The sequence below is a fragment of the Cibotium barometz genome, chromosome 29 (genome assembly GCF_041138505.1).
Source record: "Cibotium barometz isolate CiBa-2024 chromosome 29, ASM4113850v1, whole genome shotgun sequence".
NCBI classification, from domain to species: Eukaryota; Viridiplantae; Streptophyta; class Polypodiopsida; order Cyatheales; family Cibotiaceae; genus Cibotium; species Cibotium barometz.
Window position 1 is genome coordinate 5,819,917 of NC_141074.1, and position 26,418 is coordinate 5,846,334.

Genomic DNA, 26,418 nt, shown 5'->3' on the forward strand with positions numbered 1-26,418 from the left:
ATCCCTCGTCCTTGTTGTAGGCGTCACTCCTTTCCTGACCTTCGTAGCCTTAACCTAACTATACCAAACTCGTGTGTTGGATTGGACTAAACCATGAGTTTGTAGGAAAACATTCACGTCATGAACAAAAAGGGTTCACGCTGTGAAGGTATTCTAAAATGGCTCGTGTCGTGAACAAATTGGTTCACGCCATGAAGAGTTCTGAAAAAGTTCCCGGTGTGAATAAATTTTTGCACTTTTATGATTCTTAATCTTGTCATACCTCGTGGCGTCAGAGGTGTTAGGATAAGGTTACCTATTTTTGGTAAAACAATCCCATGATTTGCAGTGTTAATTGCGAACGTTGTTGTCAGGAGAAGTTCGCGAACGTGAAGTTACAGAAAATGGTTCATGGGCGTGAACGTTTTTGTACAGTTTCACGTTGAAACTTCCCGTGTCCGACTATTATGATTTTGGGTGCAAAATACTTATCCAATCGTTCCCAAAATGAGTGTGCCACATCTAAGGAGTGGAATATAAGTTCAAGGCACCGTCAATGGCTCCTTATTTTTTTGATTTTTGTGAATTTTTGGAAAAGACAAAAAAACAGAACACCAACTTGCTCATTCACGTTGATGCTTCCAATGATGCAAATATCAAAATTAACTAGAAAAAACAGTGAAGCTCTATTTTAAGATCACTCTACCACACACATATACAACGACCACAACTAATTTCACACGATTTCTTACTTCCACACACATCTTATCCATTCATTTTCTACACAATGTACTATCAAAATGCAAGGGCAATCATGAATCTTATGCAATCGGAGCTGAAACTCCAAGAGGAAGGAAGAAAAAAAGGTGTTTTCCCGGTGCCAAAAATGTTATGGGATACCACACCTCTAAGAGGGAACTCAATTCATTCACCTAAAGGATGAGTAATAGATCACAACCGTCATAGGGCACTTATGAATGCTTCAAACTTGAGTCCCTTGAGGCCTCCAAGCTCACTTGTTAAGCTCTAAACCTCCAAGCTCCACCTCCATACACTGTCACCGTAGAGTCGCCTTCTTGCACCATCGCCTAAGGCAATCACTCTCTTTTACTTCCCCACACAAGCATGAATCATACAAGCATAGAAGAGGCACAATGCTAGAATGCTCTCTCTCTCAATCTCTCTCAAGACACAAATAAGAGCTCTCTATAACACAAAAGAGGATTGTGTCTTTTCATTATGAGAAAATGCCGTATATACATTTGGCTCTTATTCACACTTGGGCACCCAAAACTTGTTTAACTAGGCCTTGGGTGGCCAATATCTCATATTGTATAACTTTTATAGTACCGTTTCATGACACTTATTAATGTCCTCAATTGGAGGAGCATGCTTGTTAATCCAAAATGGGATTAACATAAGCCCTATTTCTTTAGGAAATGAATACTTGTTATTGTGTTTACCATACAAGAATAGATTTGTTCTAACTAGCAGGTGAATTCCATAAGACATGATACGATATCATTACATGGGGATATATGTGATTTCATATGCTAGGGGAAGAAAAGTGTGTTGCCAACACTAGCACCTACTGGAATTCAACAGTATGTCCAAAGAAAGAGGATGTTGAATGGCACAAGCTTGAGTGCCATAAATGTGATAAATGTCCATATTGATAAAGTAGAAGACCTATGAGTATGTTAATGAGGACATGGGGAAAGGTGTTTACAAGCTGCCTTCAAGGCCGAGACAATGGTGGCTAATGTTTATCATATGGGTTTCATGCACACACTTGTTTTGCAACGTGCCATATAGTAGCTCTTTTATTCTTTACTCGACAGTCTCCTAGCTTATAGTGTTTGGATTCTCATGTAGAAATCTCATGAGAGCATCACTATCATCTATTTCAACATATCTATAAAAGTGACTTCAAGGAAAAGTGTAAGAGGATCCTCACCACCACAATCAGATTCAATAGACTTGATGATGTGGCCTTCATATGGGTACCAATAAAGTAAACTCAGGAATGGTACCTCTGAATTTTCTAGTTTCATCAGGTATGGCAGTAAGTACTAAGACAACTCCTTATCATTAGGATCTCCTTCATATGCAAGTACTGGTTGGATTTAGTACTTCCTTTAGAGGAGTGTCATCAATCAGCATAGTGTGCAGTCAATCCCATGCGAAAGCAATGAATTGAAGGGCTTTAGATGGAACATGTCCTCCGGTCATGTCGAATGGCAATATTCCTTGATTGTATGGCATTCATCCTATGAAAAGTTGAACTTGAAGTTGAAGCATAGTCCACCTTCCCACACCAATTGCCTTTCTATCAAAGAGAACAAGGCCTCCGCATTCTGCAAGGTCATGCTACTCCATGTAGCAAACTCAAAGAGGGTCCCTAAAGATTTTAGGAATTGCATCAAACCAGGTCGCAAAGAGATAACGTGGTTTCCCAATATGTGAAGGTCACCCCCTTGGGCCATTGTAGGAGCGTCCTTCCACCCATCTCTTTACCAAAATTCCATTCATATCAAATATAAGAAACGTCTTTCGAAGGCAAGACATTTTGAGTATCACCTATAAGTAACAATGACATATAGAAATCTAAATACATGAATAAATAATAGGAAACAAGAAAAGGTAAGAGTAGATAAAATGATTTTTACATTTCATGTCATACAAAAAGTAAGAAGGCTAGCACAGATACAATGTTCTCACTTTATAGATGATCATGTCCTATGATTGGGGATGGGACATTTACTAGGCTCACTTACAGGAACATTAGAAGTCTTCTCGAGACCAATGCAAGCTTTTTGTTTCTGTTCTTCTTTGTACCCTGACTGCCCTTGTTCCCATCTTGTGGGATGACTTTTCTAGGCATGTCCAATTTGTCTCCCGCAACGTTTTTGGTGTCTTCCACCACATTGTTCACAATTGCCTCTGTAATATTATTCAAGGACTCTAGAGCATCTTCAAGACTTTGTGTGTCTTCCTTATCCTTGTCTATAGTGTCAATTACAACAAGGTCAATTACATCAGGATTGCAATTGAATTACAACAAGGTCAATTACATCAGGATTGCAATTGAAGTACTTCACGTACAAGTCTTAGAATGTGCATCTTTGGATATACATACATACCCTTCTTATCTTTTCTATTCTTGCTCTTATATAAGGAACATACAACACTTTTACTTTTGGGTTCTATCCCTCGTTTTTCATGGCACCAACAACCTCTTTGTTTGACTATGTGAGATGTGGGATTTTTGGGATTTCTATCCGGCCTCACATGGTGCTCTCAAGGTATGCCTGTACGCTCCGAATTCTTTGCATCTATATGGTAGTGCCTTGAGGTGGAGTAATGTGGCCTACCCGACCTCTCCTACCTTCGTTTAGATACAAGACGGCTTGTGGGCAAGGGATCCCGCACCTCGGATACCCGCAAGTCATTTTCTCTCAGTCCCGAGTGGGAATTGGCACCAACAACCTCTTTGTTTGACATACTTTTACCTACTAGAGAAATAGATAAAAAATACAATAAACTCTATATGTATGAAATGTATATAATACAATAAAAAAACCAAACAAATAGAAGAACACTCAAGACAATTCCCACCTTTATTCATGTGGCCACCCTTGGAAGATCTTCCTCCGTGCCATCTCCCTCTTTTGGATCTTCCTTTTGTTGAGATATCGAGCTCATTTAGTGAGGTGGTGGACACTGATGACCCGCTTGGGGGATAGGCCCCACACTTACACCACTGGCATGGTTGGTGAGATCATGGGTGATACGCGGCCAGTGGGATGACAGGCTGTGTGACAGCCATTCTAGAGACTAGCATAGTTATAGCGCCAGCTCATTTAGTTGGGTTCACATTATAGAGAACCCTAGTATGTATTTGGTTGAGTACCTTTTCATATCGTCTGTACTCTTATCTTTGTACATGGTGTGTTGTGTGAAGAAGAAGAAGATTTTCAGCCTCTCACCTTGTGTGTTCTCTTTTAGGGTTTTGTGAGTGTGTGCTTTTACAAGAGCTCAGCCTCTCACCTTGTGTGTTCTCTTTTAGGGTTTTGTGAGTGTGTGTGTGCTTTTACAAGAGCTCAAGCTCTCTTCTCCCCTGCATCTTTTCATGGTATTAGAGCCTGGTTCATGCGCTAACGGCTGAGCTGCAAGCAAGAGAAGCACAGGAAGCGGTACGAGGGTAAGAGCTTCATCTATTTTTTCGTATTTGTGTTGGCGACTACACCCTTGTCGAGAGCTCTCTACGGGAGGCACCGACAAACGATTCTCTGATTGAGGAGCTTTTTTTGTAGGAGTAAAGCTATAGGGCAACTATACTATCCTTTCGGGCGGACAACTATTTTAGGACCAAAAACGCGTTTCGGGTGCGTTAGGATCTCCGTTTTTCAGAAAGCAGGTGATTTTGAGCATTGCAGGTAAGTCATCAATTCTCTGCAGAACTTTGTTTTAAGAACTGCAAGAAGACAGATTGGTTGTGTAGAAATTGTGTGCTGCAAGGAGGTCAACAGTTGCCATTAGATGTATGTATGCACATTGAGGTCACTGGTTGTGACATTTGAGTGTAGTACAGTACCACTTGTAGAAAATATAGCAGTTTGTGCAGGACAAACTAGAGTGCTTTTTCTGGTAAATTTGTGTGTCTGGCAAGATGTCAAATGATGCATAAACCAGATTGTTGGCTGAGAATCTTGATAAGAACAACTTCCATGCTTGGAGGTTCAAGTTGACAAATTTCTTGATGGAAAAGGATTACTGGGACTATATAGAAGGTGAGCATGAAGAGGTACCGGAGATATCGCGGAGATCAATCCGACTGCTACAGATGTGTGAGAGTTCAAGGACTGGAACCAAGGAGCCAGAAAAGTTATGTATTGGCTCTCTTATTAGTATACATGACATCATGATTGGGCACATACAGGATGCCAAGTCCCCCAAGGAGGCATGGGACACCTTGGTAAAACTCTATGAAATGAATACCAAGGTACGAAAGATACAGTTGAAGAATGAACTTCATACTATGGAGAAAAAGAGTGAATGACTATGCATTGAAGATCAAGGGTATTGTGGAGTCCCTTGCATCTATTGGTGTTTTAGTAGATGATGATGATAAGGTGGAAGTCTATCTACTTGGTCTCGGGCCACAATACAAGGCATCCAAGACGTCTATTCAGACTCGGGAAAACATTCCCAATTTCATAGATTTGGTGTCTATGTTGATTATAGAAGAGAAGAGCTTGGGTGAAGACCAACAGCCTTCACAAAACAAAAACAGTTCAGAGCAACAGGCCTTCTACATAAGTTCAGGAAGAGGACGAGGTAGAGGAGGCTGTGGACGCGGCCAAGGAGGCGGCCGAACAAGTAATCAAAATTATGGCCAGCAACATCAACCACCAACAGTCCCAGAATTCACAACAACAATAACACGCAGGTGGAAGAGGCCAATTCAGAGGTAGGGGGAGTCAAAGAGGTCGTGGAAATTGGCAAAGGTAGTATAATGATACACATGGATGCTTTTATTGTGGTAAGCCTGGACATGTGCAGGAAGATTGTTATAAGAAGCAAGCTGACATGCAAAATGGAAAATTGCAGCAAAACAATTATGCATCCTTGAGCAGAAACAATGAGGATAATGAAAGGTTGTTTGTTATGTAGCATGTCGTTAATGCCATGTCTGAAAATGTTGAAGCAGCACATAAAGATGATGTATGGTACATTGATTCAGGTGCTTCGAACCACATGACAAGTCATGTGTGGGGTCCTACGAAGACCATGTCTATGGGAGGCTGCAGGTATTATGTGACATTTATTGATGACCACACAAGGAAAGTGTGGGTATACTTCATAAGCAGAAGAGTGAGGTGTTCTTATTTTCATAATTTCAAAGTTATGGTTGAAAAGCAAACAGGGAAATATGTAAAGTGCCTAAGGTCAAATGGGAGGGGAGAGTACTTCTTCAATGAGTTCTCTGATTTTTTGAAGAAGAATGGTATTTGGAGACAGTTTACATGCAGATACACTCCGCAGCAAAATGGAGTTGCTGAGCAGAAAAACAGGCACATTATTGAGATTGCGCGAGCATTGATGGGAGAGAAAAATATGCCACATAGCTATTGGGCTGAGGCTGTTTCTACAGCAGTTTACATCATGAACAGGACTCCAACTATAGCCGTACATGATGTAACTCCAAAGGAGAGGTTTACTGGTAGAAAACCTAATTTGTCTCATCTCTGAAAGTCTTTGGATGCATTGCATATGTGCATGTGCCAGATGAGGTGAGAACTAAGCTGGATCCAAAAGCTGAAAAATGTGTGTTTATCGGGTATTCCCTTGAGCAAAAGGGATACAGGTGTTATAACCCTGCTACACGTGAGTTGAGGGTAAGCAAGGATGTTGTTTTTGATGAGATGAGCAGCTAGTATGCTACTGAACAAGAAGCTATTGGGGGGCTGATGTGAGTGGAAATGTGATTGCACAGAATGCAAGTCAGCAATCATAGTCTTTGAGTGGACCAAGAGAGCCCTCATCTAGTGGTTCAGTTGATAGACCATGGAGTGGCAGGCTGCGTCATAATACCAGTCCTGCAAATGTGATTAGTACATCACATAAAGGCAAAGAGAAAGTGGTTGAGCCCCTCAGTATGCCTAACATTTCTACAGGGCATTCTCATGTTGATGGAGAGTCTAGTGGTGGCTCAGAGATGAGCCTTGATGAGGATCTTGGGATACCAGCTATGAGAACACCTAGTGTAAAGAAGGCTATAGAATTCATGCATGCAAAGCTACGAAGATCTGGGAGAGTGAAGAATCTTGTGCAGAGGTTTACCTATGATGGTTATGTGGCACATCACTATGCATACATGGCAAAAGTTATACAAGTTGTAGAGCCCACATGCATTGATGAGGCTATTGGAAATGTGTGTTGGGAGAAAGCTATGGATGAGGAGATGGATGCACTATATGGAAATGAAACTTGGGATTTAGTGCAATTGCCTGAAGGCAAGAAAGCCATTGGATACAAGTGGGTGTACAAAGTAAAACATAACAGTGATGGAGGCATAAGCAGGTACAAGGCTAGATTGGTAGCCAAAGGATATGCGTAGTTATATGGCATTAATTATAAGGAAACTTTTAGCCTAGTTGCCAACATGGTAACAATGAGAGTTGTGATGCAGTGGCTACGTCAAAGCAATGGTCTTTACATCAGATGGATGTAAAGAATGCATTCTTGCATGGGGATTTGCAGGAAGAGGTGTATATGTTGCAGCAGCCACCTGGTTATGAGGATGTGAGTCACCCCCCGAGCATGTTTGCACGTTGAAGAAAGCCTTGTATGGCTTAAAACAAGCACCAAGAGCATGGTCTGACAAGATTTCTAAATATCTTGTCACTATTGGCTTTCATGTAGCCAATGCATATTTCTCGCTGTATGTGAGACACAGTGATAGAGGGGTTGTGCTTGTTATCATCTATGTAGATGACTTGATGATTACAAGGGACCATGATGCAGAGATCTTTGATGGTACAGACATAGATGACTCAGAGAATGAAGATGTTGAAGTTCTTGAAGAGACTTCTGGGTCAAAGTCTCAAGATGTGAGTGATACTTTGCCTTCTGGACCTGGAGCTCCAAAGTCTGATCCTTCAAAATCTTTTGGTCTTAATACCATAAGAAATAAAGCCAAAAGGTTTCATATGGTTGATGAGAGACCCTTAATTTTACTAGTGTCTAACATAGAACGTCCTCCATTGGATCCTGTTTCAAATAAGAGACCACTAGAAGTTCGAACCATTGTCCTTGGACATGTGAGTAATCTTAAAGTAATGATGAAGGAGAAACCAACAACAAATGTTTTACCCCTTCTTGTTCTTGTGGATAAGTCTTCTTGTGTTAACAAAGAGAGTTTTGAGAGATCAAAAATCAATCAATACAAATACTTTGTCTTGGGGGGGGAACTCACTCTCTCATTGCTAAAAAAGAGTTATGTGCTGAGTATCCTCATGTAGAGAGCTATAAGACAGTCCTGGCAAGGGTCTATGCTGGGTTAAGTGATGATAATGCAAAGCTACTTACCCTTGATCACAACATTGATTCCGAGATGCAACTATCCATGTCTTTCTTACAAAAGATAAGATTTTTTCACGAGTGGATCAATCATATTCAGCAAGGTCATAAAATTGATGAACCTTTCAAAATCAAGCTTTGTGAAAAAGTTGGCCTTGTCACAAAGAAGTCAAGCAAAGCTGGACTCTTTGGAAAAACAAATGTTCGAAGTCATGACAATTTCTTTCAGTTGGCCTTTCATGATGGAGAGATATGGGATCTACAAGAAGATATTTTCAAGCTTTGGGAGGAAGGTAAAATCAAAGGGCAAAAAGTAAAGCTCCTACCTGGAAGTCAAAAGGGCAAAGGAACAGGGAATGAGGACACTTTGAAGCCAATTCCTGAAGAAATGTGTATCACGAGCAATGCAAGGAATACGCGAGAAAAATATTATCATACCCATCTTGGCACGAGTGAAAGGAGGTTCTTTGACACTCGATGAAATGGCAAAGGAATCCCTCCTCACATGCCACCTTTGGCACTAGCAACTTAAGCACAAATCACTGAGGTGGAGGACATTGCCATGGAGGTGCTACTATCTCCTATCCAACCCCATGAAGGCCAATGTCAAACCTGCTATTATTGATTTCCACCCTTCTCGGCCTGATTTAATGCAAAGATATTCCTCTTCTCTTGGGAAAAGGTCAAGATGGGCTGATCTTGATACCTCCTCACAGCAGATGTTGACTTCATCTAGTTAATTACAACCATTGATGTGTCTTCCAAACTTGTTTACACCAGATGCAGTTGCGTGTTTGGTCCATTTTTTGACAGTCCAAGATATGGTACAACAATTGCCCATTGTTGCCATTATAGCGAGCAAGTTTGACAATCATCCTGGAACACTTGATATTATTTGTAATTATTGAGGTCTTTACTCATCTCAACAATGCCTATAATGTGATAAATCATACCCTTACCAAATGTAAGATTCCTCCCTCCAGCTTTTGAGGTGTGCAGGTGTAAGAACCTCCCCTTCTGATCTTATAATTATTCGTCTCTCAAAAATAAAAGCAAGATCTTGTTTTACCCTGTTTTGGCTTAGAGAGAGAAAATGTCTAGAGGGAGGTAATTCAAAATTGAGATATTTTTGGATATAAAAATCCTCCCAGTGTCTAAAATGATTTCCCCTGAAACAAAAATTCAAAAAGAACTTTCCAATGTGCAATTGGAATTAATTAAAAATAGGTATAAAGGACCTTAGCCTAAGGGTCCAGATTTTCAGAAATTTTTGGATTATGGTCCAATTAAGGTTCCTATGGACCAATAAGATTAATCCAAATGTAGGGAGGAGATAAATTTAAGAATAAAAGAAAAACCCCCAAAAATGAGTAAATGCTCACATAAGATGAAGAGTTGACTAAGTACAAGGTTATTAGTTAAAAATTAAGAGATATTTAAAGGAAATGATGCATTTTCGACACCTCAGTGTGGGGATCTCCCCTCATGAAGGAGGCACCTATTTCACATGTGTGGAGGAGTTTTAAACTAAAAAATAATGAGATATTTTCATCTCTCCTCTCTCCTATTTCAACTAGATCCAAAAAGTAAGCTAAACTGAACCAAAAATGGTCAAAACTTGACCAAACTGATCTGGAAAATTCTAGAATCAGTTTGTTTGGTTAGAGGCTTACTTTTTCCTATAAATAGAAGCCTCCCCCTTTGTAAAAGCTTAATCGTGTTTATACACTGTTACTCTGCTCCAATCCTGAGCCATTTACATTGAATTTTTTAATAATTCAATTGTTTTTGGCCTAATCCTCTCCAAAGTGAATTGGTGGCCACTCTTGCTTCAAACAAGAGTAGAGTCAAAGGAGAGCTTACAAGCTCTATGTAAGTTAATTTTCTTACTTGTTTAATTTTAAATCTATGGTTTTCTTGATTTTTATGTTTTGCAGTAAATTGAATTAAATTCAAATGCTATGCCTTGATGAAAAGGCCACCCCCTTCTCTTTTTTACATTCCACCCTTTCTTAATCTTAGAAAGATTAACTAAAGGATTAATTAAACTCTTCTTATTGTTTACTCTCTTGACTTTAGAAAATTGTGTAGATTAGAGTTCTATGAATCTAATTTGGGATAATTTAAGGCAATTAAAGAATGATAAAAATGAGAAATGGTCAACCATACAAAGGAGGTTATGGCAAAATTTTCCAAAATTTTGTGGAAAAGAAAGTTATTTTTATGTTATTCCAAAAGAGTAATTCCCACCATTTTTGCATCTAAAAGAAATATTCTAATTACTCCATGTACATATTCACCTATGAATATGCATGGATATCACTGATAATAATTATTAAAATTGATTTTTATGTATAGAAAGATGCATAAAGGAATTATTTTTATTTCAAAAGTGTTATTCTCATTAAATTTGATTTTTATGCATAGAAAGATGCATAAAGGATTTATTTTTATTTCAAAAGTGTTATTCTCATTAAAATTGATTTTTATGTATAGAAAGATGTATAAAAGAATTATTTTTATTTCAAAAGTGTTATTCCCATTAAAATTGATTTTTATGCATGAATAGATGCATTAAAAAATTTTATATCAAAATTAGAATTCTCTTAAATTCTATGTTTAAGTTCTATGAATAGATGTGAATAGAGGTGATGTGAGGTGAATAGATGTGATGAGATGTGATGTGAATCAGATAGATGTGAATGAATGGATAAGATGTGATGTCATGTGAATCAGGATGGAAGGGTACTGACCATACGATGCTCGGGCTCTAGGTCACCGAAGATACCCACACGTGCGTCGGGAAAGATATTGGAACAAGGAGTAAGAGTTGTTTTCTGAATTCGGGCATGGATCTGGTTGATTGACCTTGCTGGTCCTCAACGGATAAGTCCATGGCTCTTTTATATGGATCTGTTGGTTGATCTTGCTGATCTTCAACGGAGATTCTATTTTGATTTTTATAAGTGAAAATATTACCGGTTATTACTATGAGCTAGGAACTATCGAAAAGGCCCCTGAGTGGATAGGTGGTGAGCGTTCTGGTTGCCAATGATGCCATAGGTACACCGATGAAGGAAAAATTAGAAATTAGGATTCAGCCAGATATTTTGGAGGATTATGATCAGTGATACTATAAATTCATTAAAAGATTATTTTAAAGACAGCTAAATCTGTGAAAAAAGGTAATTTCATATTGGGTGTGTAAGTGGTGTGACTAGTTCTAAGTTTGCATGAATATTCGGCTAGGGGGCTTGGGAACTCTTTTCCCTAGTACCCGGGACAAAACCTAACCAAATTCTTAATTGGATCCCATCACTACAGTGGTTGGGCACTTGGCTAACTCACGGGACTAGCTGGACTGATGGATCCCTAAAATGAGACTCAATTCTGTTATGGTATGATAGATGAAGTAAATCCCGGATAAAAATTATTTTATGGAAAAGAATCAACGACTGTGCCTTTCAATGAGGAAAAAGCGTTGGTCTCATTGATCCAAGTGCAATCTTTTCCTTGATCTGACTATGGGACTTACGGGTTCGGTCAGATCAGTTCAGTTAGTTAAGACTTTTGACTACGTAAATGTCGAATAAAAATTGTTCTATGGAAAAGAATCAACGGCTTTTCCTCTCAATGAGTAAAAATATCTCGGAGGAATCGCCCATGTTTTTCGGGTGAGGGAAGTTTTTTCCGGGGTCGGTTTTAGAAGGACCGAGGGATTAGTCTCTTGTCTGGATATAAGTGGGCAAGGCCCCAAGTGAGGAACCCTGCCCCATGCAAGAATTGCTACTTCCGCTGCTAGCACCCCAGAATTTGTTGCGCGGTGGGGACATAGATCTTTCACCAAAGAAAAAAAGATGACTATTTGGTGGCCTTGGCAAATTTGCAACACAAGCATGCCAATGTGTGAGCCACAATAAGGATCTATTAAAATTCAAAGTTATGAAGCTGGAATTGGAATTTCACAAAGAGATGCAAATATCTAACCAAGAAACCATTACAAACTTAAAAAGTGAGATCTGTACTATGGAATCCTCACATGCCTCAGCACTCTAAGAATGCAATGGGACCATAGATGGATTTAGGGTCCAACTGGAGCAAGAGAAGACTTCCTTGGCTGTGAAAGCACAGGAGTATATTGCTTTTCAAGAATCCCACCAAGCTCTGGTCCAAGAAAATGCCACTTTATAGGACCAATTCGCTGTAGCCAATGAGGAGAAAACTAGAGTGGCCACTTTGAACCAGTCTTTGAGGCTGAGGCAAATAAGCTGTTGGCAGAATATTATGCTTCCTCAGGGCCGCAAATGAAATGAATTCTTTAGCCCAAGTACTTAACACCAAAGGAGAGTTCAATTCCCTCAATCACCTTGCCAAACTCATGGATTCCTTGTCTTTCCAAAGCTGATGCATTTGATGCCTGGGTGCAAGGTCTCATATCTCTTTTTTAGGATTTATTGGGCTTGATATCTCCAGATAGATGCTTCATCCTACAGTATCATCAGGAGAGCCTCACTTTCTTGATTAATTTATATGGTCAGGAGGAGCTGCATTACCCAATCTTGGTGATTGGTCTACCATGTGGAGCCTAGATGATGTGCCTAGTGTTTTTCAAACACTCCCTTCCTCCTTTTGTCAGGAAACCTAGCTCCTCAGCTACATGTATGTCAAAGGTGATCTTCTACTACCTGACAATATGGATTTTGCATGGTTTTTTGGTGATATAGCTCTACAATCATTCATCTATGTGGGATCTTTGGAGGAAAAGATCAATGCAGGTATGAAGAATTTCAAAGGCAACCTGCAGTCCTTCACCACCGAGACATGGCATGATCCCATTTCCTGTGAGAGTATCAAACTTAGGGAATATTCTTCATTAGAATACCAATCTAGGAATTCAGCCACCATTGCCTCTCTCACGTCAATCTAGGACGACTCCTTTGTGGAAACCTTTCTTCAAAATTTCTCATGGAGGAAGTTACACTATTCTTGGGTAGTTCAAAGTCTTGCACTCCCTTTACATCCATTGCTTTCGTGCTTGTTTCTCCTTTCTCAAATATACTCCCTCTTCCTTTCCCATTTTAGTTTTTTTTTTAAATCTAACCTTCCTATATTTAAGCCCACCCCTTTCATTAATGAGCTCTCTTTGGAAAGCCTTTCCTTTTGTCCTCTTACTCCACTTTTTTTTTAAATTTCACTTAAGTGGGGAAAAATGGCAAGACTTAGGCAAAGATACAACCTAAGGTGAGGCAAGTAATTGGAAAGCAAAATCAAACAAAATGTGGTTATGGGGGAATGACTCATAGTAGTAAGCAGAAAGCGTGGACTCATAAAAGGAGGTGAATGGAGGCAGATATAGGAAAGAAGAAGGAATGGAAGCGGGAGGACAAAAGGGAAGGTTTTCCAAAGAGATCTCATCAATGAAAGGGGTGGCCTTAAATATAGGAAGTTTAGATTTTGAAAAAGCTAAAATGGGAATAGAGGAGCGATTAGATTTGAGCAAGGTGAAATAAGCACGAAAGAGATGGATGTAAGGGTATAAAGTGTGATATTTTCAACTACCCAAGGATAGTGTAACTTTCTCCAACAAATGTTTTGAAGAAGGGCTTCCACAAAGGAGGAGAGAGATTTTCAACTACCCAAGGATAGTGTAACTTTCTCCATCAAATGTTTTGAAGAAGGCTTTCCACAAAGGGGGAGTCCTAGATTGGTATTCTAACAAAGAATATTCCCTAAGTCTCTGATACTCTTACAGGAAATGGGATCATGCCGTGTCTTGGTGGTGAAGGATTGCACGTTGCCTTCAAAAGTCTCAATACCTGCATGGATCCTTTCCTCCAAAGATCCCACATAGATGAATGCTTGTAGAGCTATATCACCAACAAACAATGTGAAATCCATATCGCCCCAAGTAGTAGAAGATCATCTTTGACATACATGTTGTTGAGGAGCTGGATTGCCCGACAAAAGGAGGAAGGGAGTGTCTGAAAAACATGAGCCACGTCATCCAAGTTCCACATGGTAGACCAATCACCAAAATTGGATAATGGCAGCTCCTAACCATATAAATCAATCAACAAAGTGAGGCACTCCCGATGATACTATAGGGTGAAGCAACTATCTGGAAATATCAAGCCTAAGAAATCCTGAAAAGAAAATATGAGACCTTGCATCCGGGCATCAAATGTATCAGCTTTAGAAAACAAGGAATCCACCAGTTTGGCACTATGAGATTGAGGGAATTGAACTCTCCCTTGGTGATAAGTACTTGGGCTAAATAATTCCTTTCATTTGCAGGCCATAAGGAAGCATAATATTATGCTAACAACTTATTTGCCTCAGCCTCAGAGACTAGTTCAAAGTGGCCACTCTAGCTTCCAACTTAGTTTTCTCCTCATTGGCTACACTGAATTGGTCCTATGAAGTGGTATTTTCCTATACTAGAGCTTGGTGGGATTCTTGCAAAGCAATATACTCATGTGCTTTCACAGCCAAGGAAGTGTTCTCTTGCTCTAGTTGGACCCTTAATCCATCTATGGTCGCATTGCATTCTTGGAGTGCTAAGGCATGTGCGGATTCCATAGTGTGGATCTGACTTTTCAAGTTTGTAATGGTTTCTTGGTTTGATACTTGCATCTCGTTGTGCAATTCCAATTCTAGCTTCACCACTTGGAATTCTGCTGGATCCTTATTGTGGCTCAAACATTATGCTTGAACAGAGGCATGCTCGTGTTGCAAATTTGCCGAGGCCACCAAATAGTCATCTTTTTCTTTGGTAAGGGTATCATTTTTCACATTATAGGCATCGTTGAGATGAGTGAAGACCTCAATAATGACAGATGATATCAAGTGTTCCAAATGATTGTTAAATTTGCTCCTGCTGGCTATAATGGTAACAATGGGGAATTGGTGCACCATGTCTTGGACCACCAGAAATGGGCTAAACACGTAGCTACATCTGGTGTAAACAAGGTTGGAAGACCCATCAATGGTTGTAATTAATTGGATGAAGCCAACATTAGATGTGAAGAGGTATTGGGATCATCCCATCTTGACCTTTCCCCAAGAGAATAGGAAGATCTCTGCACTGAATTAGGCCGACCAGGGTCGAAATCAATAATATCATGTGGTTGGATAGGAGATAGTATCACCTACATAGGAGATAGTATCACCTACATAGGTACTTCCTCCACCTCAATGATTTGTGCTTGAGTTACTAGTGCCAAAAGTGGCATGGGAGGAGGGGATATTGAAAGTGATGTGAGATCAATCTACATTTTCTCATGAGTGACAAGGACAATCGGTGCTGAAAATGCTAGCAAACTATGAACAATAACAACATTGAGGTAGGCAATATAATAAATGTTGGAAGAGCTATCCATTGTGGAGCTTCTCAAAGTGAGAAGTCGTCTTTCCTAAAAGATAAGGAGTCCAATGTAATTCTTTGTCATCCCTTGCATGTAAAGTAGTGTTGACAAGCTCTTTGGAGGGTGTAAGTTTGATGGTCCCTACCCATGAAGCTATGTTAAAGAAATAAGCACAACTCCTTGAAGGCAGGATCTTTGATGGCTTGGATATTAATGCCTGAAGTGATAATGGATTGGCATTATATCTTCAAGATTTTTATGACAGTATCATTAATCAAATTTGACCTGGAAAACATACCACCCTTGCAAGGAATTTGTAAGGCACCTCTACTAGGATGCGAGCATCCAAGGAAATAGGGTCTCCTTGGACCAACCCAATGTTTTTGGATGACATGTAGCTAATGAATTGGATGCAATCATCTTCATCCACCAAGTCACCTTGAAAAAACAAGAATTTGTGAAGACCGGATTGATGCATGATTTCCTATTACGCCAAAAGGGGATATTCATAGTGTGCCAAGAGGTACATCCAACGATTGATTTTGTGATGTTGATGCCATCATATGTGAAATGTTCACTATCTTACTACAAAAATAAAATGATCGCAAGTTTTATAAACCAAATACAATCCATGTAAGATATGTGAAATGCATATGTGCACGATAGGCAAGACGCGATGATGTTCGTGTATTTTAATATGAGGCAATATATTGGCACAATAATTAATATCGCCATACAATGGAATCCCAACAACCATATTTGCATGCATGTGAACATAAAAGGGACATGCTCGAGTGAGGCCTCTTCACGTACAATACTCAAACTTTCTAGTGCTTGGTGTGGCCCACATTCCTTCATGATGCCCCATGGCTAACACCTTTATAGCTTCAAATGCATGTAGTGAACTTTGCAGTTCGGGTAGTCGACCCTCCCTTGTGATGTGCAAGCACCATGGGGTGCACCATCTTAGCTGACCTTGTCTTGTAGCCTTAGCATATCACATAGGCCTCTATTATCTACCAAACCATCACACCAAGTCCATCCCTCATGGATTTCCCTCCGCCTTTGGGGTGGTGACCTGACTGCCTCCCCCTTTCTTTGCCATCCTCACTCTTTAATTAACAAAGAGAGAAGAAAGAACAAGAGTTTGTGCCAATGCAAGAGAGATAGAAAGAAACATGAGACGGGTGGATGAAAGAGGTTGTAACCTTCCCAACCACCCAAGATCCCATGACTCTCCACTCCTCCCTTTCTTCTATTTCTTGAAAATATTTATCTTTACATGGTATTTTATAACCTTATAATAATAAGGTTCATAGTTTTACATCAAAAGAAACTAATGGAAAATCCTAACCCTTTCCAAATTTTGATAAACACACACACACACACACACACACTTTGGTAATGGAAAAGAATTGTGGACCCGCTGTATATGTTGACACTTACAAAGTGCTCATAAAATATTACAACGGAAAAGTTGACATGAAAGATTGATAAAATATCCCCCCCCCCCCCGATGTGGAACCACTTTGTCGATGCTATTTTGGTACCAAAATTGGGTGTCATCACACAAAAGGTAGAGGCATATTTTCTCAAAGAGAAAAATAAAGAGAATGAGCATTTTCAAAATTTGAAGGGACGATGGGAGGAGAATTTTTCAAGCACAGGTTTATTTGGTTTGGTTTTCAATTGTTTAGATTGTTTTTTATTTTTTTAAGAACAAACACGAGGGGGGATTCTCATCAAGAAAAATCAAGAGGAATTTGGGAGGGAGGATAGGAATGCAAACTTGCATACCCTTTTTATTTTTTGTTTTTTGTTTCCTTCAAATACAAATAAGGAAAAATATTCAAGGAGAAAAGGGTAAGGGAGGCCCTAAATTTTATAACAACTCGTCAGATTGATTGTTGCTCTCATGAACCAACGTTATTCATTCCTTGCCCCAAAACAGCGGACCTTTTATTCCGCAATGAGCTCAAACACTTTCTTATCTTGCTGCCATTGTAAACTTTGAATGGGACACTTGGTCAAGAACTTTGGTAAGCATCTCCACACTTAAAAGAGGATCTAGGTATCCTCTCAAGAGCGGTGAGTTTCAAGTGTAAGGGACCACCTTGATCTAGGAATCATCTGAGGGGTGGTGAGTTTCAAGTGGAAGGGACCACCTTGAGTGTCCCCACACTTGAGCTAGGAATCGTCTGAGGGGTGGTGAGTTTCAAGTGGAAGGGACCACCTTGAGTGTCCCCACACTTGAAAGGGAGCTATGCATCCGTAAATTGGAGAAGTGTCACCAGTATGTCAGCTTGGAAAGTGAGCATTTGGGTTGAAATTAATGAAGATAACACCAAGGAAGGTGATGGTTGTCATGAAAAAGATCATCATGAGTGTGCTCACAATTGCCATGGGAGCTCTTCTTTTGTAAAATTTTGGAGGGGTTAAACAAGGAACACTAAGGAAGGGATTGGAAAATAACACCTAGGAAGGTGCTAGTGAGAATTCACGCAATGAATATGCTCCCAAGGGAGGTGTAATTGGCTACAAGGGTTCTAAAAAGAGCTACGAAAAAAGGTTCAATGATAGGTAGTAGGGACCTAGAAAGGATCTTTATAACCCCATGGAGGATTACCATAACTGATTTGAGGGGTTAGGAACACATGTAAGGGACGCTTGGGAGCTAATATGGCATTTGTTAAGAATACCTAGGAGGTGTTATAGGAAAGATTAAAGAACCACCAAGGGAGGTGTACAAAGTTACTGCTAGTAATGTATGAATGATGATAAAACCTTTGGTGAGTTTGTTGATGCAAGAGAGAGACTCAAAGACAAGGCTAAAATAATGTCCACCAGGGAAGTGGTAATCCTTAGTGAAAGCATTCTAAAAGACACAAGAGACTTCCAAGCGATGGTTTGTACCATGGACCAGGCTTACACCCACCATGGCCCCCTATCCAAAAATGTACTTAGAAGCGCTATAGATGTTGAGGCTAAGGAAAGGAAGTATCACCCAGGGAGGTGAAGAGAGAATTTAAGGCTAGAAATGAGGCTCCCATCCCCAACAAAGATTTTAAATCATCATCCAAGAAGGTGGGTAAAGCGTTGGGAACCTTTGGAATTAAGGGGGGAACTTACCCCAAGAAGTAGGCATGTGATGAGTAAGTTCTCCAAACCGCATCTAATATTTTCCACACTGTTGTAGGAGTCGTTGGGGACCTCCTTGTGAAGAACAAGATTATGGCCCAAAGGACCATCATTTCCACAACCTGCTTTCTTCTTGATCCACGAGGAGGATTTTATTGTCAGGATTCTTGTGGAGGAAAGTATTTCTTTAAGAAATATCCCATTGATTAGAAAAGGACCTTCAGACTCGTCCATCATTTGTATTGCCAAGGACCCATTCAAGAACTTTTCCACTACGTTAAATTGTCCCATCCATCTTTGCTAGAGCTTTTCTGGGAACTTTCCATACATGGAATCATAGGTGAGGACAAAATCACCTTCTTTGAACACCTTTGGCTTGAGGAAGCCGTAATGGTAAGCCTTCCTCCTTAGTTGTGTAGCCTCTTTACATTGTATGGACATCCTTTGTATCTCATCCAAACATTCCAAATGAAGTAACCTTGTGCTCAAGGATTCTTGTTCCCCCAGTCTTTCAGTTATGGCTACCATAAGGGAAGGCAACTCGAGTTGCTCCACTGGGAAGATTGCTTCTCTTCCATACACCAATTGGAAAGGGGTTTGTTCTGTCACCTTATGAGCAATCCCGTAAGCCCACAAAGCTTCCACCAACAACTAATCATCCCTGTCCCTCTTATGGGCTGCGACCATTTGGGTAAGGATGGAACAAAGGATTCTATTTGTGACCTCCACTTGCCCAATTGCCCGAGGATAATAAGGGGTAGACTTCCTATGGCGGATCTTGTACACTTCGGAAAGTTCTTCAATGACATCATTGAGGAAGTGGGTTCCTCGATCACTTATTACCAACTCCAAAGAAGACCATATTAGGGAGTTTGGAAAAATCCCATTACTTTGAGAATTTTCTTCTCAATAAGCTTTTTCGTATATCTTTAGTATATCAAATCCAAAGTTGTCAGAGAATGTGGATTTAGAACCTACCCTTCAAGAGCTTTCCAACAATATGTCATATGAGCTGGGTTTTGGAAAAATCTTAAAAGGGTTCACCATGCCCCATCTTTTTTATCTTCCAAAATGGGATGGTCTTAAAGGATGTCCAAACCTTCTGATGATCCTCATACAAGAACAGGTGCACATTCTTGCCAATAGTAGTTCTCATTGCCTTTGCTTCACACCACTTGGTGACATAATCTATGCATACTAATGTCTTCTTCTTGTTGGCTCAAAGGGACCCACAAAATCTATACCCCACTTTTCAAATGGCTTCAAGGAAAGAATGGGGTTGAGTGGCATGGCTGTTGTCTTAGTGGGTTTACCCATTCTTTGGTAAACATCACATCTTTTACAATACTCAAAGGAATATTTGTGAGGAGTTGTCCACCAATAACCTACAAGAAGGATCTTCAGGGTAGTTGCTTCTCTTGCAAAGTATCCACCATAAGGCTCATTGTGGAAAGCCTTCAATATAATTAAGGTTTCCCTTTTTTGATGCATCATCTTAGAACTCCATCTCTACCTTGCTTGTAAAGTGCATCATTAAGGAGAGTATAAGGAGCTACTTCCAGCAACAACTTGTAAGAGTAAAAAGTGCTACTATGTGATGTGCTCACATGTACACTAGTACGTGAGAATCTATTTATAATATTTATCTTGTGTATTTAAATCTCTAAAAGTGACGAAATAGTTATCAAGATTCTTCTGATTAATCTCCTCCACCTCCTCATCCAAATATAGAGAAAAAGGAATAGACACATTAGTAGTGGATGTAGGCATGCCACTAGTAGTTGCTCAATGTTACTCTAAGTAGCATTATATGTTATTTGATCATTCCATTATATAGGAATAACCCTGTATCTATACGAGCATCCCAAAAATATGCTCGCACTATTTGATGGCACATTTGCACTAGTAGTTATTCTAAAATATATTCGCTAAAATATAAATTTAATAAAATATTATATTTGATTGAATCAGATTGGATCAAATATAATATGTGATCAAACTTAATTTGATTGAATATACTTTAACAAATTAATGTTCCTATAAAACTTGAAAATCCGAGCATCATCGTCATTCCTTATCCTTTCAAGAGTAGAATTCCAAGGATTTCTCCCACTTTTAAGGAACCTTGTTGTTTGTGGTAAAATTAGAAAAAATACTCTTATAAACTAGCAAGTTAGTAATTTAGCTATAGACTATAATATAGTAGTAATAAATAAGAGTAAATAATTACATAGATTGAAGCAATAAATAGTATATGCCACTTTAGGTTGTTTTTCTTTTGAAATAGGGATTAAAAATATGGATTATCTTACTTAAGTCTAGAAATTTGCACTGCGCTTAAATTATTGTGCACACACTGATACTATGTCGAGTGTCAAAAGTGGATACGATAACTTTTTTTATTATTAGATCTTTCTAGTGTTATGCCTATGGCAGTGCAATAGAAGCGGAAGGGTTAGTGGAAGTTGGCAGAGCAGTCAACCCACAACGCACGACGTGAGCACCACCTCGGTGTCACACGTGTAGAGGCAACGAACTGTAACCACCTTGAAGCTATTGCCAAGATCAAGAATACACAACTTAAAAGAGTGATCAACTACTGCAGAAAAGAGAGATGGATGAGGAGAGTATGCTGACATGTGCGTGTGTAGGCTCATGGTCTGTGTGCTATAGTGTAGCCTTGTAAGCTTTATCTCACTTGTAATACTTGTGCAATGGATCAAGGGGCACACTTGTTATTACTCATCCTTATTGTGTCAAATTTTACTCTATAGGTGAATGATTATGTTGTAGTTCTGCTCATGTGTGCATGCTAAATGAGAGCTGAGTGAGGAAGGGAATGATGTACATTCACTGCACACAAGCCTAGCCATGAAAGAGAGGTCCAGAGCATTCCCTAGAAACCACTTTAGAATTGGTGTTTAAACCCTAAACCTCTGGCAGGAGTCCTCATGTCTCCCACAGTAGGAGATTAGCAAGAAACACCTAGCAATCCTGCTGGGGAAATCACAACAAGCCTCTCAGTGTAGCAATCTACACCATTAGGCAAGGGTAAGAGGGCTTTGAAGTAGACACACAGTGAAATCACAATATGGAGGGAACCTTCTAGAAAACTCAACATGAAGAGTTGCTCATCGCACAACCCAACCACGTTCAAGCATGTTGTTCTCATATACAAGAAGCTAGAAGAGGTGAAAAGTAATGCCTCCCAAAAGACCCTCTAGGAAGCACGCAGCCAGGAGAACTTCACATCGTCAAGAAGACATTATGGAAATATCTGCTAATCCATGTGAGTAAGAGGAAGCTTCAAAACTTAGATACAATTTAGACCAAGAAAAGGAGTGCCAAGAAAGAGAGGCATCACACACTCTTGGTTTGGAAAACCCAGAAGGGGAGGAGCAACCAAACCAACAAGAATAACCACAACCAAGTTTGGAAAACCCAAGAAGGGAGGAGCAACCAAACCAACAAGAAAAACCATAAGTAAACCCTTGGAAAAGCTTCAAGGGAGCCATGGTGTCCCGAGCTAAAAATTTCCCAGTGTTTTCAGTTGATAAAGGGGAAGATGCAGACCTGCATATGTGAGGAGGTTTGAGCAATACTGGAAAGTGGCCAAACCTCGGGATCTAGAAGAACCAAAGCTAAGTGAAATTTGTAGAGATACCTTCATGAATACCTTCAAGGACAAAGCAACGGAGTGGGTGTCAATATATCATGACAATCACTTCCAAACCTATGAAGAAGTCATGATTGCCTTTCTGGGAAGATTCCACATGATCAAATCCATAACTCAACTCTGTGTGATGATCAAATGAGAGAGCTTCATCAAGAAGACATGGATGTGTAAGCTTATGCAACAAAGCTATTGAGCTTGAGGTAGAGAGTGGCAGACCAGAATCGACCCTCAATGCAAATTATTGTTGACTGGTTTTTCCAAGGGATTAAGCCGGACATTCATGCAATGGTTAGCCACAAAGCAAGCAGAAAATGAAGAAGAATTTGAGGAATTGGTGGAGTTAGCCAAAAGGGTAGAAAAAAGAAGTCGAGAAAGGAGACGAAAAAGGAAGCCTAGGAAGAGCGTCACCATGGAAGAGGACGATTCAAGCGACTCTTCATAAGACACTCTGGTGGCAGTAGCAAAAAAGAAAGACAAAAAGAAGAAGTCTGGAAAGTTACAGGCAAGTTTCGAAGAATTAATATAGCAGGTAAAGCAATTGGTACAAGAAATGAAAAAGGGTGAAGGAGCAGATTTTTGAAAAAATGTGTTCTGCTCACAATGCAAACAAGAAGGCCACCTCAAAGAGGAATGCTCAGTACCTCCAACTTGTTCAATCTGTAACATGTACAACCACAGTACATGGAACAGTAGGTACAACATGAAAAATAGACATCCCATGGTGAATAACATAGAGGGAGCGGAAAGAAGACCTCTCCTAGTAGAAGGGGAAGGTTTGGGAATAAAGTCGCAGAATTTTTTCTGTGAGAAGAAACCAAGGAAGTTTTGGAGGAACCACTAACTTCACATGCTACTATTGCCAACAGCCCGAACATACCAAAGTGGAATGTGCCATGAAGAAAAAGCATGACAAAGAAAGACAAGAAGAACTGATGTAGCTCAAGGAGAATCCGCCAAATGCCAACATGATGTAGGCAAAAGACATGCAATTGGAGGTGCACGACATCCTAGCAGTAACAAGGGCTAAGGCAAACGAATCTAGAGTGGTGATAACTCCAATTGATGGTCAGGATTCACCAAAAAGCCACAAAAAGGCAACTGTGGATTGGGAGCAGTAGGAAAAAGTGAGAATCCAAACTACAAAGGAAATACAAAAAAGACAAGGCAAGCAAAAGGAGGATAACATAAGACAAATCCCTATAGATATTCTTGAAACAAGTGGAAGCAAGCATACAGAGCACTTCAACAAGGAATGCTGGAAACAGAACTAGTGAGATGTTGATTGGTTATAATCAACATCAGAACTAGTGAGATGTTGATTGGTTACAATCAAATGTAATGTCATTGTTGTTGGTGTGGATAGACAAGTTCAGCTGAAGCAACTACTAGACTTAAGCCCAAGGTTCAAAGCCAATATCTTGTTAGCATGATGGAAGGACTTAACAAAGAATTAAAGCACACGATGGAGGAAGAGACCTTGGAATGTGGTAATATGCAACCAGAAGAACCGCCAACATCCAGAGATCACGAAGTGGCTAAAGTCACAATTCAACTCAACAATGTTCTCATTAATGATGCAGTACTAGCTGACAACAAAATTGTGGTGCCAAAGGGAATTATCAAAAATGTATCAATGAGAATCAAACAAGTTGAATTCAAGGTGAATCTAGTGGTGATCACCAGAGAAAATCAAGCTAGGTCCTACCAAGGATTACTAGGAAGACCCTGGCTAAGACATGGTAAGGTGAAGCAAGACTAGGGCAGAAACAGAATTACCATCAGAAAGGGTAAGCAAAAGGTGTATGTTGATCTCATGAATACTAAGAGACCACTAAAACCTGCTCAAAGGCGAGTCCATATCAAAACATACAACATGTCAAAAGGTTTTGATGATGATAAAGAAACCAAAATACTCCACGAACACCCAGACTTAGTACCATTGCACATGGTAAATGTGGAGGAAGCAATAAGGCAACACACTAAAACAAAGGCCAGAAATGTGGAAGTGGTTAAGGATCAATCAATGAAATTAGAAGAAAATTCTAGGAAAGCAGAAAGCTTGAAGCTAAGCAAGACCCTGGAGGAAAAAGCTATGGAAGAAATTAAGTGGTCACGAAACCTGGAACATGAAGAAGAAATCTAGGAGATCTGGGATTGGGTAATGAAGCAGAAAGAAAACCAAGAAAACAATGCAGCTAAGGTAAGTCTAGACAAATTACAGGAAGTAAATCTAGGAAAAGGAAGAGAAGAAAAGAATCTAAAGATCGGTCTAGAACTCGAGGATGAATTCAAACAGGAGCTGGTATCACTGCTAAAGGAGTATCAAGACATCTTTGCTTAGTCATATGAAGACATGGAGGGCATTGACCCTAAGTTCTTCCAGCACAGCATCAATTTGAAAGAAGGGGCCATACCAGTCAGGCAACAGAGGTACAGAATGAACCCAAATTATGCAAAACAAGCTTTAAAAAAAATTGATAAGCTATTGAGGGTAGGTTTCATTGTACCTATAAAAAAAGCTGCATGCATATCTCTGATTGTAGTAGTCCCCAAAAAGAACATAAAGATCAAAATATGTGTGGATTATCTCGCAAACTAAATGCATCAACCAATTCAGGTCCTTTTCCACTCCCTTTACATGGACTCCCTGCTTGATGAGGTTTTTGAAAAAGAGATGTATTCCTTCTTAGATGGTTTCAATGGATATAATCAAGTGAATGTGGCTTCAGAAGACCGGAAAAAGATTGCCTTCATCACCCACCTATGTTATAGAACCCATGCCATTAACCTCTCCCACCATTCCATCCTAGCTCTTGTAAATGCCTCCCTATTTCCGAGGAGATTTTTTTTGTGAGTTTTTTTCTTAATTACTTCGCCCATATGGCATTGTGATCTTGAGTTTTAAGTACCTAGTTCCTTGCACTTCTAGAGACGTAGGGTGGAAACCACTCATACTCACACTTGGCAATAAGATGAGATGATCTATGAGCTCCACCAAACTGTTGCTACCTAATACACAAGCTTACTATCGCTCACCAACAAATCATTGCTATGTCTTTAGTTTTAAACTCTTTGCATACTATTCTAGGGTAATTTGGAGGTAACCCTTCCACCCCACACCTCTGTCACCCTCCACCACATCCTTGTTTGCTATCCACTCCTTCATCACCTCAAGGATAACCATTTTATTAATATTTTTCCCTCTTAAAAAAATAAAGCCGCTTGGCTTGTGCGCATCACTTTATGTACATTTATGGATATTGTATATCTAAGTTAAACCTTTTAGTTATTAGCATTCAAAGTATTTTGTTGATTATGTTCTCTCTGAGGATGATGAGTTTTCTTGTAGGTTCTCTTGTAGTGGGAAACCTATTGCCTACCTTGGGGTCCCAATGTGGTGGAAACACCTTCCAACAGCATCAAAAGCATAGCTTTATGGCTGCTTGTCAAAACCCAAGTGTGCTACATAAGGAGGTTAAAGGAGGTCACCCTTTACATGCCATACAATGCATTTAAGAGATTAGGGTCTAACACATCTAATTGGCCTTGATCCTAGTTCACCCATTTTTCTTGGCTCCTACCTTTTTCCACCTTGAAGAGAGTACTTATCCTTGGGAGGGCCTCTTAAACCACAAAATATCATCTCTCATTGACACCTCTCTCACCCACCTATTTCCTAGGTGCAATATAAGTAATCACAACCGAGTACTATGGTCACAAGGCAATGTGTGTGCAAGGAATATGAATCTTTCATGACTATACATTGATGATGGTGTTGGTGTTGACTCACTACACTTTGTTGCAATTGTTTCCCATTCATGTCTTTTCCCTCTTAGCAATAATTGTTATCTTGGTTGATATTGGCGTTTCTCTATGTTGTGGACAAGGTTCTTCATATTCACTCTTTTTCTCCTTCTTTTCTCTCTTGGTGGATAACGAAATGAGTTGTGAAGCAGGGTTATATTGTGACGAGTAGGATTGTGTTACATAGACTCCAATAGGCATACCCTCTTAGTGGGAGTGTACCTAGGGCATTGGGCAGCTAGCCCATGTCCAAAGTGCACTAGTCCTATATTTCTTCCTTTTAATTCAACGCTACATATGGAAGATATCACACATGTTGTGCTTCTATACACCATTGTGCTGACAAAAGTAGAATAGATACAATTTATATAT